At 46.6% G+C, this 17,235-nt stretch overlaps 1 long non-coding RNA gene across 1 annotated transcript; it reads left to right on the top strand.

Moving 5' to 3' along the window:
* The first annotated feature begins 5,537 nt into the window (after window positions 1-5,537).
* Window positions 5,538-5,912, top strand: LOC139807376 (uncharacterized). The gene is made up of 3 exons (XR_011730533.1): window positions 5,538-5,616; window positions 5,696-5,747; window positions 5,854-5,912. It is a non-coding gene; the product is annotated as an uncharacterized lncRNA (long non-coding RNA).
* The last annotated feature ends 11,323 nt before the right edge of the window (window positions 5,913-17,235 follow it).

Genomic DNA, 17,235 nt, shown 5'->3' with positions numbered 1-17,235 from the left:
ATGAATCTATGAAGTAAGAGAGAAAATTGACAGGTTTTGGCGAAGATCAGAGGATCTCCCAGATGGTGTGTTTCTACGCTCAGGGGACATTGGGGGCTCTTAAATTTTTAACTTTCAGTTTGTCCGATTTCCGGAGACTCATTAGTAGTTTTTCGTTAAAAAGACGGCCAACTTCCGGTAACAAAATGGCCGGCTTCCGGAGACTCATTTGTAGTTTTCCGCTAAAAAGATGGCCGACTTCCGGTAACAAGATGGCCGACTTCCGGAGACTCATTTGTAGTTTTCCGGTAAAAAGACGGCGGACATCCGGTAGCAAGATGGCCGACTTCCGGAGACTCATTTGTAGTTTTCCGGTAAAAAGATGGCCGACTTCCGGTAACAAAATGGCCGACTTCCGGAGACTCATTTGTAGTTTTCCGGTAAAAAGATGGCCGACTTCCGGTAACAAAATGGCCGACTTCCGGAGACTCATTTGTAGTTTTCCGGTAAAAAGATGGCCGACTTCCGGTAACAAAATGGCCGACTTCCGGAGACTCATTTGTAGTTTTCCGGTGACAAGATGGCCGACTTCCGGAGACTCATTTGTAGTTTTTCGGTAAAAAGATGGCCGACTTCCGGTAACAAAATGGCCGACTTCCGGAGACTCATTTGTAGTTTTCCGGTAAAAAATGGCCGACTTCCGGTAACAAAATGGCCGACTTCCGGAGACTCATTTGTAGTTTTCCGGTGACAAGATGGCCGACTTCCGGAGACTCATTTGTAGTTTTTCGGTAAAAAGATGGCCGACTTCCGGAGACTCATTTGTAGTTTTCCGGTAAAAAGATGGCCGACTTCCGGTAACAAAATGGCCGACTTCCGGAGACTCATTTGTAGTTTTTCGCTCAAAAGATGCCCGACTGCCCGTCAATGGTTTTGTATCTTCTTATATTCAGTGCGTGGCAGCGTGTATTGCGGTGTTCAATTCTTAGCAGTCATCGGATTGTTTCGTTTTTGAAGACAGCGCATCTGACACGTAGGATCAATCTTAACCCTGTTATGTGAGGTAACAAGGGAAAAGTGTGAGTTTGCAGAAGTGAACAGCAGGCTGATTTGGAATTAACAGAAGAGGCTTAATAAAAGGTTTTGGATTTATGATCCTCACAAATAAGAAGAGATCTCAAACAAATCTCTAAACGGGTTACACAGAACTTGGAGCCCAGGGGAAAAAATTACCAGAAGCAGAAAACAACTCCACTTTGAGAGTTATCAGTGTTATAAATTACTGATTCAATATTCTGTTAATAGTTTAATTTAATTAATAAAATTGCAATAAGCAAAACAGCGTTGGGTGCGTGGGGAGTCTCCGCTCCACTCGCACACATGCCTTAAAGTTTAATCTTTTATCTTACATTCCATACCTTAATACATATTTATAACTATTCTAGTACATATTCATGACTGTTCTAGGAATAGGCTGGATTATGTTTATTAGTTCTTGGGAGAAGCAGGCCTTCAAAGGCACATGCCCGCTTTATCTCCGGGGATCTTTTTGACCCCCATCTGGTGGTCGTTGGATGAAGTCAACGTCTGCCTCAGTTTCCCCTCTCGTTACCCTTCGATTCCGCACATGCGCTCCTTCGCTCTTTCCTGTGCAACGCTTTGCAGTCAGCAGTAAAACCACCTTAAACTGCAACGCTATGTGGTGAGCAGAAAAATCAGCTTAGATTAGCACAACAGGATGTACATAGTAGTGTTTTCAGGGCACAGAAACTGTGGATGTCTTGTTTCTTGTTCCCTTAAGCTTTGTAGTTACGCAAAGAACAGTTATATTTCATTTTAACGAATTCCTATGTTTGCATATTTCACAATGTTGAAGACAGATATATTATTAGTACTCTCAAAGTTGGGTTAGCAAACACTTTATAATTATTTAACATGAATTCACAAACACATCTACTACATTAGCACATTTTTGGGCTGCGCTAGAACTAGAACAACTCACAGTAGGACATAAAGCGGCTCTGTCTGCCATAATTCCTATCATGCAATGGGTCAAATATATTCAAGATAGAGCCAAAGTGGGAGGCTATGGTGTGGCTGCCTTCCACTAGCAGCTAGCCACTGCCCCCCATGAATAATCAAGAAGTAAACCCTGATTTTGCACTCAAAAACGAATCTTTAATGAGGTTTGGAAAAAACTTGGATCTATTAACTCATCCTGAGACGGAGCACGTTTGGTTTACTGGGAGATCAGCTAAGTATGTAGGAGGAAAAAGGTTTGTGAAAGCAGTACCTTACCCTCCCCATTCTGAGAAATTTTTTTCAAACCACGAGAGAGTGCAAAAGCAGCCAATATACCGAACTGCCCGGGCAGATATTTTAGGTAACCACCAGTAACATGTCTAGGGGAGATAGTTTAGGCAGCCCTACGATCTGCGACTTGAGCCCCAGCCAGGCCCCGGTTTCGGTCGTTACGGGGCGTAAGACCGGACGTTTTCACGTTAAGAAAAGCGCAAGTCCTTCGGACTAGCGGCAATGGGATACTCGAAAAACTGGACCCTTTCTGGCGTCCTCACCTACAAAAGGACGCACCGTGTAGGATTTCCCAACTGCTGGGAAGGGTTCTCCGTGTCCTCGTAACAACCAGGGCTCCCCAGCAACCGCAGATCCAGGGAAAGTCGAATCATTACGGCAATTGGCGACACATCTTTCTTACTCTTTATCGCTGCGTCTGTATAGTAACAATTAGATGAGTTGGTGTGTTTTGCTTTGACTTTGCTATCGCACTTCAGTTTTGTTGTTTGTTTCTGCACTTGTTCTCTTATAATTTAATACATCAGTAAATATAAACTAACTTCTTTATTTGGGTGCCTGTGTCTTTTGCGCTGACCCCGCCCATCTGGCAAAGTATCATATTAAGTAGCAGATCTATATAGACCTCAGGACAGTCTCAACTGTCCTTGAAATCTAGTGAAACCGATGCCACATGAAACACCAAGGACAGACTAATAGAAAAGCAGCGCAGCAAGCCCCTCCCCCCTCGAGAGCCAGACAAGTCCACAGGACACGGAGACGGCAAAATGAAAGGTGAATTTCAGGAATTAGAGTTCCATATGGAGACCAGGAAGCAAACGGATCAATTTATTTCGAGATGGCAGCAAACCGTCAGAACTTCAGGTTCAGATGAAACAACCAGTGAAATCAAAGGCACATGCAGCAGAGCCAAGAGACCAATCACCCTGGGGTAAGATGCATTTTAAAGAAGCCCTTTATAAAACGGGACGGGTGCACATCATGCAGAAAGGTAGCGAGGTATTAAAAGGCAGAGACAAAATACACCAACTCTGGGGCAGAGGGAGAGTATGAACTCCGCTTTACTGCCAGGGGCAAAGACCACATCCAGCCACACACAGGGTCCTCTCCGAGGAAGCGTTCAGAAAGGGACGGGGGTCCGGTCTCCCCCTCAAGACTCTGCCAGAGGGTCTTCCCGGACTCTTCTTCAACATTATTGCCCATCAGAGCCCTCTCATTCAGGGCACCGCTCCTTTCGAGACCATCCTCACGCCGCCCCACACCCTTCGATCTCTGCGGTGCTCTTTTTAGCTCTCTTACTGAGACAGAATCCTTCTTCAGGCTCACTTTGCACCCCAGAACCCTTCCTTCATTTGTTGTGATCTTAGACATCTGTTCAGTCCCTCAGCCCCCGAGGACATCCGTACATCAACTGGACACATACGGTTTTCCCTCGTGTCCCAGAGCCGCCTTTTACCTCTCTCACAGCACCCTTCTCTCACCACCACACCTCCGGAGGCCAACGTCACACCCCCTGTCGGCATCCCACAGCCACCTTCCGGCTCTGTTGCGCATTTTACTCCTTTTTCGCTCCACGAGAAGCTCTTCTGACTCCATCTGTCATTCGGTTCCCAACATCCCAGGGTCGCCTGTACTCTATTAAAATCCCCTCCAGACTGCTGCTTGTGCCCCTCAGCTTTCTTCAGTGTCTTCGATCCAAAAATGACCCCTCTAACAGAATACTGCCTTCCAGCTTGCCTTTAGTGCACTTTTAGCTTTGTTGCAGAGCTCTCACCCCTCTGAGTCTTTCAGGAGACTTTGTGAGTCCATATCTGTGACCCACCCCACTTGTTCTTTCCTCGTTTCTGTCTAATACAAGCCTCCAATGACCTTTACTCTGTTAAGGTTCCCTTTGGGTTGAATTCTTACCTGGTCATGTCGCTGAAGTAACAAGGAGAGAGAAAAAAACCCAAATTCCTCAGCCGGCATCACGGAGTTTCTCTGCTTGTCCCGCAAACTGAAGAAAGAGGAGAAAACTGACTGCTTCTCCTCTGGCTGCTTTTATACCTTGTGGTAATCGCCACCTCCCCTTTCCCAGGGGATTGTGGGAAAAGCTGTGGGCGGTGCCTGTGGTATATAAGCCGCAGCCTTTGGCTAGGGGCTTCAGTCAGCTCTTGGGCTTCTCTGAGGTCAGAGCTCTCCTACTCCTGGAGCTGACTGCAGCTGTTGAGCTGTCTGGGCTGTTTGAGAAGACTCTTTAAGGTAAGAACTTTAAAACCACCGTAAGTTAGAGCTCTTTATAGCAAGAATATGCTTGCATGCAAATTTTTTTTTTTCTATTTGTTAGGTTTTTTTTTTTCTACTTATTACTTTTTTTTTTTTTTTTTTTTTTTTTTTAATGGAGTTGTTGAAGAGGAACCTTAAAACTGCAGGAACGTGCTAGTCAGCCAGCGTGATTTCTTTGCTGGACATAAATTTAGAGCCGCAGCCCTCTGAAAGCTAAGTACAGGAACTTGGTTGCAGAGGGGCTGAGGCTTGGAGTTGCAGGAGGGATTTTGAAGATGGCATCTGGGAGAGGGCTGTCTACAATTAGCCCCCTTTGAGTGGGTGAACAGAGCATGTTAGTTTCCAGCACAATGCTAGGGTGGGCAGGGCAGCTCCAGCCTTGGTGTGTGGGGTTGTGTATCTTGTGTTGTTTGTCTTTGTCTTAGAGCTTCCTCCGGTCTTGATGGTCTTCTCTGTGTCCTCACAGAGCAAGTCTTGCATCTTGGGCATCATCCCTGCAAAGCCTTTCCTGATCAGCACGGTACTGATCAGCAGCGTGTTATTCTGCACAATGAGTTTAAATTGCAGATCGGTCTCTTGACTTGGAAGTTTCTTGATGGTCATCTTCCGCAATGTCGTTCTCAATTGCATTGTCATCTGATCTCTGTCCGCCCAGTTTCCCTGAGGGGGACTCATTCCCCACATCCTTGCATCCTTAGGTCTTGATGGCGGCTTCTCGGGCATCCGTCGCTTCATTCCCTCTCTTTGCAGACGCATCGCCGTAGGTCTTATTGCCCAAAAGTCTTGGATTCCAGAGTCCCTCTTCTTGCTGCGAGTTTTATCTCAAGCTCAAGTCTTGTGACTCACGTGGCTGTGTCTCGGGTCAGTCTGTGCCTGTGAGTGTTTGGCTTGGAGCTGCCCTGCCTGCTGGGTAGGATCAGGGGCCACAGAAGCACCACAACCTGACCGACTCGGTGTTGAGCGGCGGTGCGGTAACTTGCGTAATCCTGTTTTTCAGATCCCGCAAGTCAAGGATGAGCGAGAAACGGATGGAGGAGGAGACAAGGGAACCAGCTGAAGGTTAGTCAGGGTGTGCAGTTGGCGGCAAGCTGCCTCCCTTGGCTACCTGACCACATTACGGTTTGTTGTCATTTTGAAGGCGGAAGCGGCGAGCGAAGCGGGATACGGACACCAGAGGTGGCTGTGGCAAGGTGAGCGATGGCCGGTGGGCTGGAGGAGCAGTTATTCTCAGGTGTTGTATTATTGGTTGGTCATGAGCATCCCTTGTTGTTTTGTGGGGTTTTTTTTGTTTTTCAGGTGCCCTCCTAACCTCATCGTGGTAACCCAAAGAGATGGCAGAAAGATGGGCGAGGGGCAAAGGTAATGGAGCAGGAGATAGATGTCACAGTGGCCTGGGTGTTGCTGGAGGCAATATCTCAGCGTGTGCCTTTTGCCTTGACTTTTGCAGGTGTCACACACAGTGCTGGAGTGACAAAGCCACGCCTTGAGGAACAGTTGGAGAAGGTGAGATGGCTGTGTGCAGAGTCGTTCACGTGTTTTATATCAACTCGGTTAAATGTTTCCTCTTTTTTTGCAGGCGGTGTGCCTCCTACTGTTGAGAACAGATGACTCTTAAAGGTGAGGTGGTACGGGGGGGGTTCATGGAGCTCGTGATGATCAATCATCAGAACAGTAACTCTCTCTTGTTCTTTTTAGGTGACCAAAGCAGTGGTGTAGACAGGATTGAACTCTGGATCAAGAAGGGGAGAAGAATGCTGTGGGACTCTTCTGAGGCCTCTTTTTTGTAGTGTAAGTGTTTGGAGACAGCTGAAGCGGTCCTAACTGGTGACATGGATTCTGATTTTTTCCTTTTTTTTTTTTTTTTTTTCTGATTGCAGATGGTGAACAGGAATGTGTGTACTGAAGGAACATGCCTGTCACAGAGTGGTGTTTGCCGCTGGACATAGATTCCGAACCCCAGCTCTCGGAAAGATAAGTCGAGGGACTGAATTGTTGGGGGGTTGAGGTTGGGAGTTGCCGGAGGGATTTTGAAGTTTGCTTTCTGGGAGAGGGCTGTCTGGGAGTAGCCCCCTTTGCGTGGATAAGCGGAGCCAGTTAGTTTCCAGCACGATGCTAGTGTGGGCAGGGCAGCTCCAGCCTTGGTGTCTGGGTTGTGTGTTTTGTGTTGTCCGTCTTTGTCTCGGCGCTTCCTCAGGCCTCGATGGTCTTCTGTGTGTCCTCACAGAACAAGTCCTGCGTCTTGGGCACCATCCCTGGAAAGCATTTCCTGGTCAGCAGCATCTTTTTCTTGTGTGACAGATGTAAACCATAGATAGGTCTTTCATCTTGGAAGTTTCTTGATGGTCATCTTCTGAAACATCATTGCCACCTGCATCAGCATCTCTGGTCTTAGATTTTCCCAGAGTGGGAATCGATCCACACGTCCTTGTGTCCTCAGGTCTTGAAGTCCATGTTTTTTGGCATCCATCGCTTCATCTCCTAGCTTCGCAGTCACATCGTTGTAGGTCTTCTTGCCCAGCAGTCTCGGATGCCGGAGATACGCTTCTTGCTTGGTGGTCTCTTGACATAGTCTCATGGTTTGCAGGGTTGTGTCTTGAGTTTGTGTTTGGGTTGGAGCTGCCCTGCCTGGCGTTGTAGGGTCAGGGTTTGTTGGAAGAGCCCTAAGGGAATATTCCAGCTGTTGAGCAGCATTTCAGTGACTTGCATAATACTGTTTTTCAGATGCTGTGTGACAAAGACGAGCAGAAAAAGGCTGGAGGAGGCGAGAAAGATGCCACCTGAAGGTTAGTCAGTGTTTGGTGTTGGTGGGGAGGTGCTTTCAATATTTATTAGAATCCCTGATATTAGTTTGATTTATTTCTTACAGATGCAGAAGTCCAGGACGTGGAACAAAAAGCAAAGCAGGTGGGTAGCTGAATGGGACATGACATTTGGAAGGTGAGCACTGTGAAATTGCCTGCTGGAAGTGTTAAATGTTATGAGTAGTATTGAAGTAAAAAACATTACCTGTGTATTTTTTCAGGTGGTGCCTCGGTATCCAGTTCAGACTAACATGCCTGAGGGGCATCTGGCGAAGGATTAAGGTAAAGGAGATTGGGCAATTCTCTGGGAGGGTTTTGTTGGAAGCAGCAGTATATTACAAATTGCCTTGCTCTTTTCAGGTGCCCTGTAGAGCCATTGAGGTGTCAGGAAGTACACCCATCAACTGCTTACGAAGGTGAGATGCTAGTAAGCTCTTTCAGTAAGATCAAAGTCCTTGACCACTCGCTAAAGCATTTGCCTTTTTTTTTTTTTGCAGATGCTGTCCTGGCCATTGTTGGACTTGGCTGAGCATTTGAGGTGAGGTGAGGTGGAGCGGTGGGAATGACGAGGATCATTTTACGGAGCAGAACAGTAATTTTGTCTCTTGGTCTTCTAGGTGACAGAAGCACGGTGTCTCCGATGAGCGTGTCGTCCGAGGAGGGCGTGCTGTGGGACAGTCGGTGCCGGTAGACAGGACGCCCTAGGATTCTGCACGGTTTACAGAGAACCGTCTTCGGGGAGACCATCCGAACCTGCGCCTTTTCGTCTAGCAAACTGTGTTTCCACGGCAGCGCTATGTTGTATTTTATCTGTGCCTCCTTCAGGGTTTCAGTCTCAAAGCCCATCAGGTAACAAATGTGTTCTTCTGGTGTTTGGTTTTGTAGGGCTCTGTATCTGCTGTTTGGCAGTATACTGACTTTGTACTGTAGGTTTCCAGATATACATTGTATGTGTGATTTAGTTCTCAGTGCCTTGCAATGCTTTGTAATTGAATTGCCATGACTTTGTGGCCACGTGCCACAAAGGTGCTAGGTTCTGTGTCTTCAGTCCCTCCTTGTATTTCTGCATTAGAACATTTACTGCATTGTACAGTATGGTTCATGTTGGTGTCGCGCCGTACTTGACCTGGTGTCGCGCCGTACTTGACCTGGTGTCGCGCCGTACTTGACCTGGTGTCGCGCCGTACTTGACCTGGTGTCGCGCCGTACTTGACCTGGTGTCTGAGTTGTTACTCTATTTTTTTACTCAAGTGCACCAAAATAGGCTGTATTACTGTCTGTGGTTCCATTGGTGTTTTCCATGTGTGGTTGTATTGTTCTGTGAAGCCTTATGTGTGTGTTAGGGTGGCTTTGTTACAGCATGTTGTACTGTATTAGATTACAGTGCCCTATATTTGAGTGCTTATTTGAGTTTTTATTGCACTGTATTGCTATGTAATGTAATGGCGTTTGAGTCTGTAGTGCGCTACATTTGCCTGTATGGGACTGTATTAGTGTGCCAGTGAGCCTATAGCATTGTAGGGGACTAGGTACACGACCCGGTGTTGCAATGTACGTGAAGGATTGATTTTGCATAGCTTTTTATTTGAATATATACTTGTACTGCCTTACTTCATTGTTTGACTTTTACAGCCCTACTTTAGAGTGGTAGATTTAGTCTGTAGTGGCTTTTGTTTGACTTTGTGATGCCTTGCAGTTTAATCCTAATTTGAGTCTGTGCTGAAATTGAGTTTGTGTAGTTGTAGTACTTGACGGAGTCATTGAAGTATTTGCCTGTAAGTAGTCTGTAATGCAGACTTAAGCAGAAGTCTGTAATGCCTTCTTTGTCTGTCTTTGTGTATAGTCCTGAATATTTGTTTACCTCCCCGTTGGACTCTGTACTTGAATACGTACTGTATTTTCAATAACGGTTTTTGACTGCATTGTGAGCGTACTCGTGTGTGTAATGTGATGGAACTGGCTGTAATTGACCGAGTATAGCGTTGTAACAATCTAGTGGTATGCATTGCCACTGCATGTGTATTGATTTGTAATGATGTATGTGTATTGCCTTGAAACCAACTGTGTACTGCCTTGTAGTGATGTACTTGAAGCTTGGACCTGGGTGTGGGTAGCCTTGGACCTGGGTGTGGGTAGCCTTGGACCTGGGTGTGGGTAGCCTTGGACCTGCCTCGTACCTGTGTGTGTGTTGCCTCGTACCTGTGTGTGTGTAGTGCTGTACTTGTATTGCCTTAATTGAGTGTCTGTTTCTTTGTACTGATGTACTTATATTGCCTTATACCTGAAAGTGTATTGCCTTGTCTTGAAATGTGAATTGCCTTGTCTTGAAATGTGAATTGCCTTGTCTTGAAATGTGAATTGCCTTGTCTTGAAATGTGAATTGCCTTGTCTTGAAATGTGAATTGCCTTGTCTTGAAATGTGAATTGCCTTGTCTTGAAATGTGAATTGCCTTGTCTTGAAATGTGAATTGCCTTGTCTTGAAATGTGAATTGCCTTGTCTTGAAATGTGAATTGCCTTGTCTTGAAATGTGAATTGCCTTGTCTTGAAATGTGAATTGCCTTGTCTTGAAATGTGAATTGCCTTGTCTTGAAATGTGAATTGCCTTGTCTTGAAATGTGAATTGCCTTGTCTTGAAATGTGAATTGCCTTGTAGTGATGTACTTGAAGCTTGGACCTGGGTGTGGGTAGCCTTGGACCTGGGTGTGGGTAGCCTTGGACCTGTGTGTGTGTAGTGCTGTACTTGTATTGCCTTAATTGAGTGTCTGTTGCTTTGTACCGATGTACTTATATTGCCTTATACCTGAAAGTGTATTGCCTTGTATTGAAATGTGAATTGCCTTGTATTGAAATGTGAATTGCCTTGTATTGAAATGTGTATTGCCTTGTATTGAAATGTGTATTGCCTTGTATTGAAATGTGTATTGCCTTGTATTGAAATGTGTATTGCCTTGTATTGAAATGTGTATTGCCTTGTATTGAAATGTGAATTGCCTTGTATTGAAATGTGTATTGCCTTGTATTGAAATGCGTATTGCCTTGTCCTAGAATGTGTATTGCCTTGTAGTGAAATGTGAATTGCCTTGTAGTGAAATGTGAATTGCCTTGTAGTGAAATGTGAATTGCCTTGTAGTGAAATGTGAATTGCCTTGTAGTGAAATGTGAATTGCCTTGTAGTGAAATGTGAATTGCCTTGTAGTGAAATGTGAATTGCCTTGTAGTGAAATGTGAATTGCCTTGTAGTGAAATGTGAATTGCCTTGTAGTGAAATGTGAATTGCCTTGTAGTGATGTACTTGAAGCTTGGACCTGGGTGTGGGTAGCCTTGGACCTGGGTGTGGGTAGCCTTGGACCTGGGTGTGGGTAGCCTTGGACCTGGGTGTGGGTAGCCTTGGACCTGGGTGTGGGTAGCCTTGGACCTGGGTGTGTGTTGCCTTGTACCTGGGTGTGGGTAGTGTACTTGTATTGCCTTAATTGAGTGTCTGTTGCTTTGTACTGATGTACTTATATTGCCTTATACCTGAAAGTGTATTGCCTTGTAGTGAAATGTGAATTGCCTTGTAGTGAAATGTGAATTGCCTTGTAGTGAAATGTGAATTGCCTTGTAGTGAAATGTGAATTGCCTTGTAGTGAAATGTGAATTGCCTTGTAGTGAAATGTGAATTGCCTTGTAGTGAAATGTGAATTGCCTTGTAGTGAAATGTGAATTGCCTTGTAGTGAAATGTGAATTGCCTTGTAGTGAAATGTGAATTGCCTTGTAGTGAAATGTGAATTGCCTTGTAGTGAAATGTGAATTGCCTTGTAGTGAAATGTGAATTGCCTTGTAGTGAAATGTGAATTGCCTTGTAGTGAAATGTGAATTGCCTTGTAGTGAAATGTGAATTGCCTTGTAGTGATGTACTTGAAGCTTGGACCTGGGTGTGGGTAGCCTTGGACCTGGGTGTGGGTAGCCTTGTACCTGTGTGTGTGTAGTGTACTTGTATTGCCTTAATTGAGTGTCTGTTTATACCTGAAAGTGTATTGCCTTGTATTGAAATGTGAATTGCCTTGTCTTGAAATGTGAATTGCCTTGTATTGAAATGTGTATTGCCTTGTATTGAAATGTGAATTGCCTTGTATTGAAATGTGTATTGCCTTGTATTGAAATGTGTATTGCCTTGTATTGAAATGTGTATTGCCTTGTATTGAAATGTGTATTGCCTTGTATTGAAATGTGGATTGCCTTGTATTGAAATGTGTATTGCCTTGTCCTAGAATGTGTATTGCCTTGTATTGAAATGTGGATTGCCTTGTATTGAAATGTGGATTGCCTTGTATTGAAATGTGGATTGCCTTGTCCTAGAATGTGTATTGCCTTGTATTGAAATGTGAATTGCCTTGTATTGAAATGTGAATTGCCTTGTATTGAAATGTGAATTGCCTTGTATTGAAATGTGAATTGCCTTGTATTGAAATGTGAATTGCCTTGTATTGAAATGTGAATTGCCTTGTATTGAAATGTGTATTGCCTTGTATTGAAATGTGTATTGCCTTGTATTGAAATGTGTATTGCCTTGTATTGAAATGTGTATTGCCTTGTATTGAAATGTGTATTGCCTTGTATTGAAATGTGTATTGCCTTGTCCTAGAATGTGTATTGCTTTGTATTGAAATGTGTATTGCCTTGTCCTAGAATGTGTATTGCCTTGTATTGAAATGTGTATTGCTTTGTCCTAGAATGTGTATTGCTTTGTATTGAAATGTGTATTGCTTTGTCCTAGAATGTGTATTGCTTTGTCCTAGAATGTGAATTGCCTTGTATTGAAATGTGAATTGCCTTGTACTGAAATGTGTATTGCCTTGTACTGAAATGTGTATTGCCTTGTAATTTTTTTATTTTTTAAATGTAGTTCTTAGTCATTTATTGTGCTATAGTGGTAGCTGCAGGTTCTTGTAGGGTAGATGGCTTGGTTTTTGTGGGCTAGCTTGCTTGTATCATAGTGATTTAGGTGTAGCCTGTGCTTGTACATTGTATGTTGAGGTAACCATTGTTTCCCTTTCAGGTACTTAAAAAAATTACTTAGAATAAAAAAGCCCCAGCTGGGGGATTTTTTTTTCGCTCCCCCGGCTGGGGTTTTTTTTCCCGGGTCCCGGTCGGTCTGCGAGGCGATGTTCATCGCCTATGTTTGGATGCAGAAAGGCCTGGGACCTGGGTTTTGGCAGGCAGGATGATTTTGGAGGCTTCCAGGAGCACAGCTCCTGAGGAGCATGGTGGATGAAGGGTGTAGGCAGATAGAAGCAGTGAAACTAGAGCTGGTAGCTGAGAGCTGGTAGTGGCTTGTGCAGCAGTGGAATGAGGGCCGAGGAATTTTGTTGGCAGTGTTGTGTAATAATAATAGGCTTGGGGGGTAGGTGTTGTCTGTGTTGTATATGTGGAGGTAACCATTGTTTCCTTTTCAGGTACTTAAAAAAAAATACTTAGAATAAAAAAGCCCCAGCTGGGGGATTTTTTTTTCGCTCCCCCAGCTGGGGTTTTTTTTCCCGGGTCCCGGTCGGTCTGCGAGGCGATGTTCATCGCCTATGTTTGGATGCAGAAAGGCCTGGGACCTGGGTTTTGGCAGGCAGGATGATTTTGGAGGCTTCCAGGAGCACAGTTCCTGAGGAGCATGGTGGATGAAGGGTGTAGGCAGATAGAAGCAGTGAAACTAGAGCTGGTAGCTGAGAGCTGGTAGTGGCTTGTGCAGCAGTGGAATGAGGGCCGAGGAATTTTGTTGGCAGTGTTGTGTAATAATAATAGGCTTGGGGGGTAGGTGTTGTCTGTGTTGTATATGTGGAGGTAACCATTGTTTCCTTTTCAGGTACTTAAAAAAAAATACTTAGAATAAAAAAGCCCCAGCTGGGGGATTTTTTTTTCGCTCCCCCAGCTGGGGTTTTTTTTCCCGGGTCCCGGTCGGTCTGCGAGGCGATGTTCATCGCCTATGTTTGGATGCAGAAAGGCCTGGGACCTGGGTTTTGGCAGGCAGGATGATTTTGGAGGCTTCCAGGAGCACAGCTCCTGAGGAGCATGGTGGATGAAGGGTGTAGGGGGATAGAAGCAGTGAAACTAGAGCTGGTAGCTGAGAGCTGGTAGTGGCTTGTGCAGCAGTGGAATGAGGGCCGAGGAATTTTGTTGGCAGTGTTGTGTAATAATAATAGGCTTGGGGGGTAGGTGTTGTCTGTGTTGTATATGTGGAGGTAACCATTGTTTCCTTTTCAGGTACTTAAAAAAAAATACTTAGAATAAAAAAGCCCCAGCTGGGGGATTTTTTTTTCGCTCCCCCAGCTGGGGTTTTTTTTTCCCGGGTCCCGGTCGGTCTGCGAGGCGATGTTCATCGCCTATGTTTGGATGCAGAAAGGCCTGGGACCTGGGTTTTGGCAGGCAGGATGATTTTGGAGGCTTCCAGGAGCACAGCTCCTGAGGAGCATGGTGGATGAAGGGTGTAGGCGGATAGAAGCAGTGAAACTAGAGCTGGTAGCTGAGAGCTGGTAGTGGCTTGTGCAGCAGTGGAATGAGGGCCGAGGAATTTTGTTGGCAGTGTTGTGTAATAATAATAGGCTTGGGGGGTAGGTGTTGTCTGTGTTGTATATGTGGAGGTAACCATTGTTTCCTTTTCAGGTACTTAAAAAAAAATACTTAGAATAAAAAAGCCCCAGCTGGGGGATTTTTTTTTCGCTCCCCCAGCTGGGGTTTTTTTTCCCGGGTCCCGGTCGGTCTGCGAGGCGATGTTCATCGCCTATGTTTGGATGCAGAAAGGCCTGGGACCTGGGTTTTGGCAGGCAGGATGATTTAGGAGGCCTCCCGGAGCACAGCTCCGGGGGAGCATTGTGGATTCATGGCAGAAGTGAGTACCAACGATAGTAAAATGTAATTGGGATCTTTGCAGGAGAGGACGGCATAGTTGTGTCGGAGGGGTAGTTTGGAGAATTGAAAGGCAACACTGAGATAGTAAGCCAGGCAGATGTTGTGAAGGGTCCTTAGCTATTTCTGTAAGTCACTTGTTTAGAGAAGGGGATTCTAAAGATATATTAGGTGTGTGGAACAAATTTGAGCTAGTATATAAAGGCATTTTTTCTGGTTTTGTGTACTGTGTCATTTCCTCGGTTAGGTACCAATAAAACTCAAATAAGTCTGTGTTTTGCCATGCTGTGTCTCGTGTCATTGTTTCCTTGGTTAGGTATCAATAAAACTTGAATAAATCTGTGTTTTGCTATGCAATGTCTTGTGTCATTGTATCCTTGGTTAGGGACCAATAAAACTTGAATAAAGCTGTGTTTTGCCTTGCTGTGTCTCGTGTCATTGTTATCTCAGTTAGGGACCAATAAAACTTGAATAGAGCTGTGTTTTGCTTTGCTGTGTCCTGTCTCATTGTTATCTCAGTTAGGGACCAATAAAACTTGAATAAAGCTGTGTTTTGCTTTGCTGTGTCCTGTCTCATTATTTCTTAAGGTAGGTTTTGTATGTTGTCTCTTTGTAGTGACTGGATTGGCTGTGTATGTCTGTGTTGGTGTGTCTGTGTCTGCCTGTGTCAAATTCTATTTGTCTGTCTCTTCTGTCTTGAGTTGGCCAACTCATTCTCTACTGTCCACTTTGTTCCTGTGTCTCCCTCTTCTACTGTCTGTTCATGTCTTCTACTGTCTTTCTCTTTCTCTCTTCTATTGTCTTTAATCTACTGTCATTCTCTCTTCTATTTTGTCTTTCTCCTTGTCTTTTTCTCTTCTACTTTTCTGTTTCTCTTCTACTTTTCTGTTTCTCTTCTACTTTTCTCTGTTTCTCTTCTACTTTTCTCTGTTTCTCTTCTACTTTTCTCTGTTTCTCTTCTACTTTTCTCTGTTTCTCTTCTACTTTTCTCTGTTTCTCTTCTACTTTTCTCTGTTTCTCTTCTACTTTTCTCTGTTTCTCTTCTACTTTTCTCTGTTTCTCTTCTACTTTTCTCTGTTTCTCTTCTACTTTTCTCTGTTTCTCTTTACTTTTCTCTGTTTCTCTTTACTTTCTGTTTCTTTACTTTCTCTGTTTCTCTTTACTTTCTCTGTTTCTCTTTACTTTCTCTGTTTCTCTTTACTTTCTCTGTTTCTCTTTACTTTCTCTGTTTCTCTTTACTTTCTCTGTTTCTCTTTACTTTCTCTGTTTCTCTTTACTTTCTCCTCTGTTTCTCTTTACTTTCTCCTCTGTTTCTCTTTACTTTCTCCTCTGTTTCTCTTTACTTTCTCCTCTGTTTCTCTTTACTTTCTCCTCTGTTTCTCTTTACTTTCTCCTCTGTTTCTCTTTACTTTCTCCTCTGTTTCTCTTTACTTTCTCCTCTGTTTCTCTTTACTTTCTCCTCTGTTTCTCTAACTTGTCACAAATTTAGTGACAAGTTTTAAAATTAAATAATTAATAAATAATAAAATCAAAATTTAAAAAATAAACCCCACCAGCCCCTTGGGAGGAAAAAAAAAAAAAAAAAATTAAAAAAAAAAAAAAAAAATTTTTTTTTTCCTCCCAAGGGGCTGCTGGGGCTGCACCGGACATATTATTTTTAATTTTTTATACTAGTATATAGGGAAATTAGCATAAATTAGCATAACCCCACCCCCCCCAGCCCTAGCCCCTCCCAACCCCACCCCCTCCCACCCCCCGACCCCACCCCCCCCAGCCCTAGCCCCTCCCGACCCCACCCCCTCCCACCCCTAGCCCCTCACACCCCCCGACCCCACCCCCCCCCACCCCTAGCCCCTCCCGACCCCACCCCCTCCCACCCCTAGCCCCTCACACCCCCCGACCCCACCCCCCCCCACCCCTAGCCCCTCCCGACCCCACCCCCTCCCACCCCTAGCCCCTCACACCCCCCGACCCCACCCCCCCCCACCCCTAGCCCCTCCCGACCCCGCCCCCTCCCACCCCTAGCCCCTCACACACCCCGACCCCGCCCCCTCCCACCCCTAGCCCCTCCCGACCCCGCCCCCTCCCACCCCTAGCCCCTCACACACCCCGACCCCGCCCCCTCCCACCCCTAGCCCCTCCCGACCCCACCCCCTCCCACCCCTAGCCCCTCACACCCCCCGACCCCACCCCCCCCCACCCCTAGCCCCTCCCGACCCCACCCCCTCCCACCCCTAGCCCCTCACACCCCCCGACCCCACCCCCCCCCACCCCTAGCCCCTCCCGACCCCGCCCCCTCCCACCCCTAGCCCCTCACACACCCCGACCCCGCCCCCTCCCACCCCTAGCCCCTCCCGACCCCGCCCCCTCCCACCCCTAGCCCCTCACACACCCCGACCCCGCCCCCTCCCACCCCTAGCCCCTCCCGACCCCACCCCCTCCCACCCCTAGCCCCTCACACCCCCCGACCCCACCCCCCCCCACCCCTAGCCCCTCCCGACCCCGCCCCCTCCCACCCCTAGCCCCTCACACACCCCGACCCCGCCCCCTCCCACCCCTAGCCCCTCCCCCGACCCCGCCCCCTCCCACCCCTAGCCCCTCCCACCCCCCGACCCCGCCCCCCCCACCCCTAGCCCCTCCCCCGACCCCGCCCCCTCCCACCCCTAGCCCCTCCCACCCCCCGACCCCGCCCCCCCCACCCCTAGCCCCTCCCAACCCCGCCCCCGCCCACCCCTAACCACACCCCTAACCCCCGCCCCCTGCCACACCCCCAACCCTAATCCCACCCCCAAACCCCAGCCCGTGCCACACCCCTAAACCCACCCCCAACCCTAACCCCACCCCCTACCACACCCCCAACCATAACCACACCCCTAACCCCACCCCCTGCCATGCCTCTAACCCTAACCCCACCCCCAAGAATAACCACGCCCCTAACCCACCCCCTACCACACCCCCAACCATAACCCCACCCCCTGCCACGCCCCTAACCCCGCCCCCG

This window comes from Heliangelus exortis, chromosome 25, assembly GCF_036169615.1.
Source record: "Heliangelus exortis chromosome 25, bHelExo1.hap1, whole genome shotgun sequence".
NCBI lineage: Eukaryota > Metazoa > Chordata > Aves > Apodiformes > Trochilidae > Heliangelus > Heliangelus exortis.
Note: the sequence above shows the minus strand (reverse complement) of the source record. Positions and strands in the feature narration are given on the sequence as shown.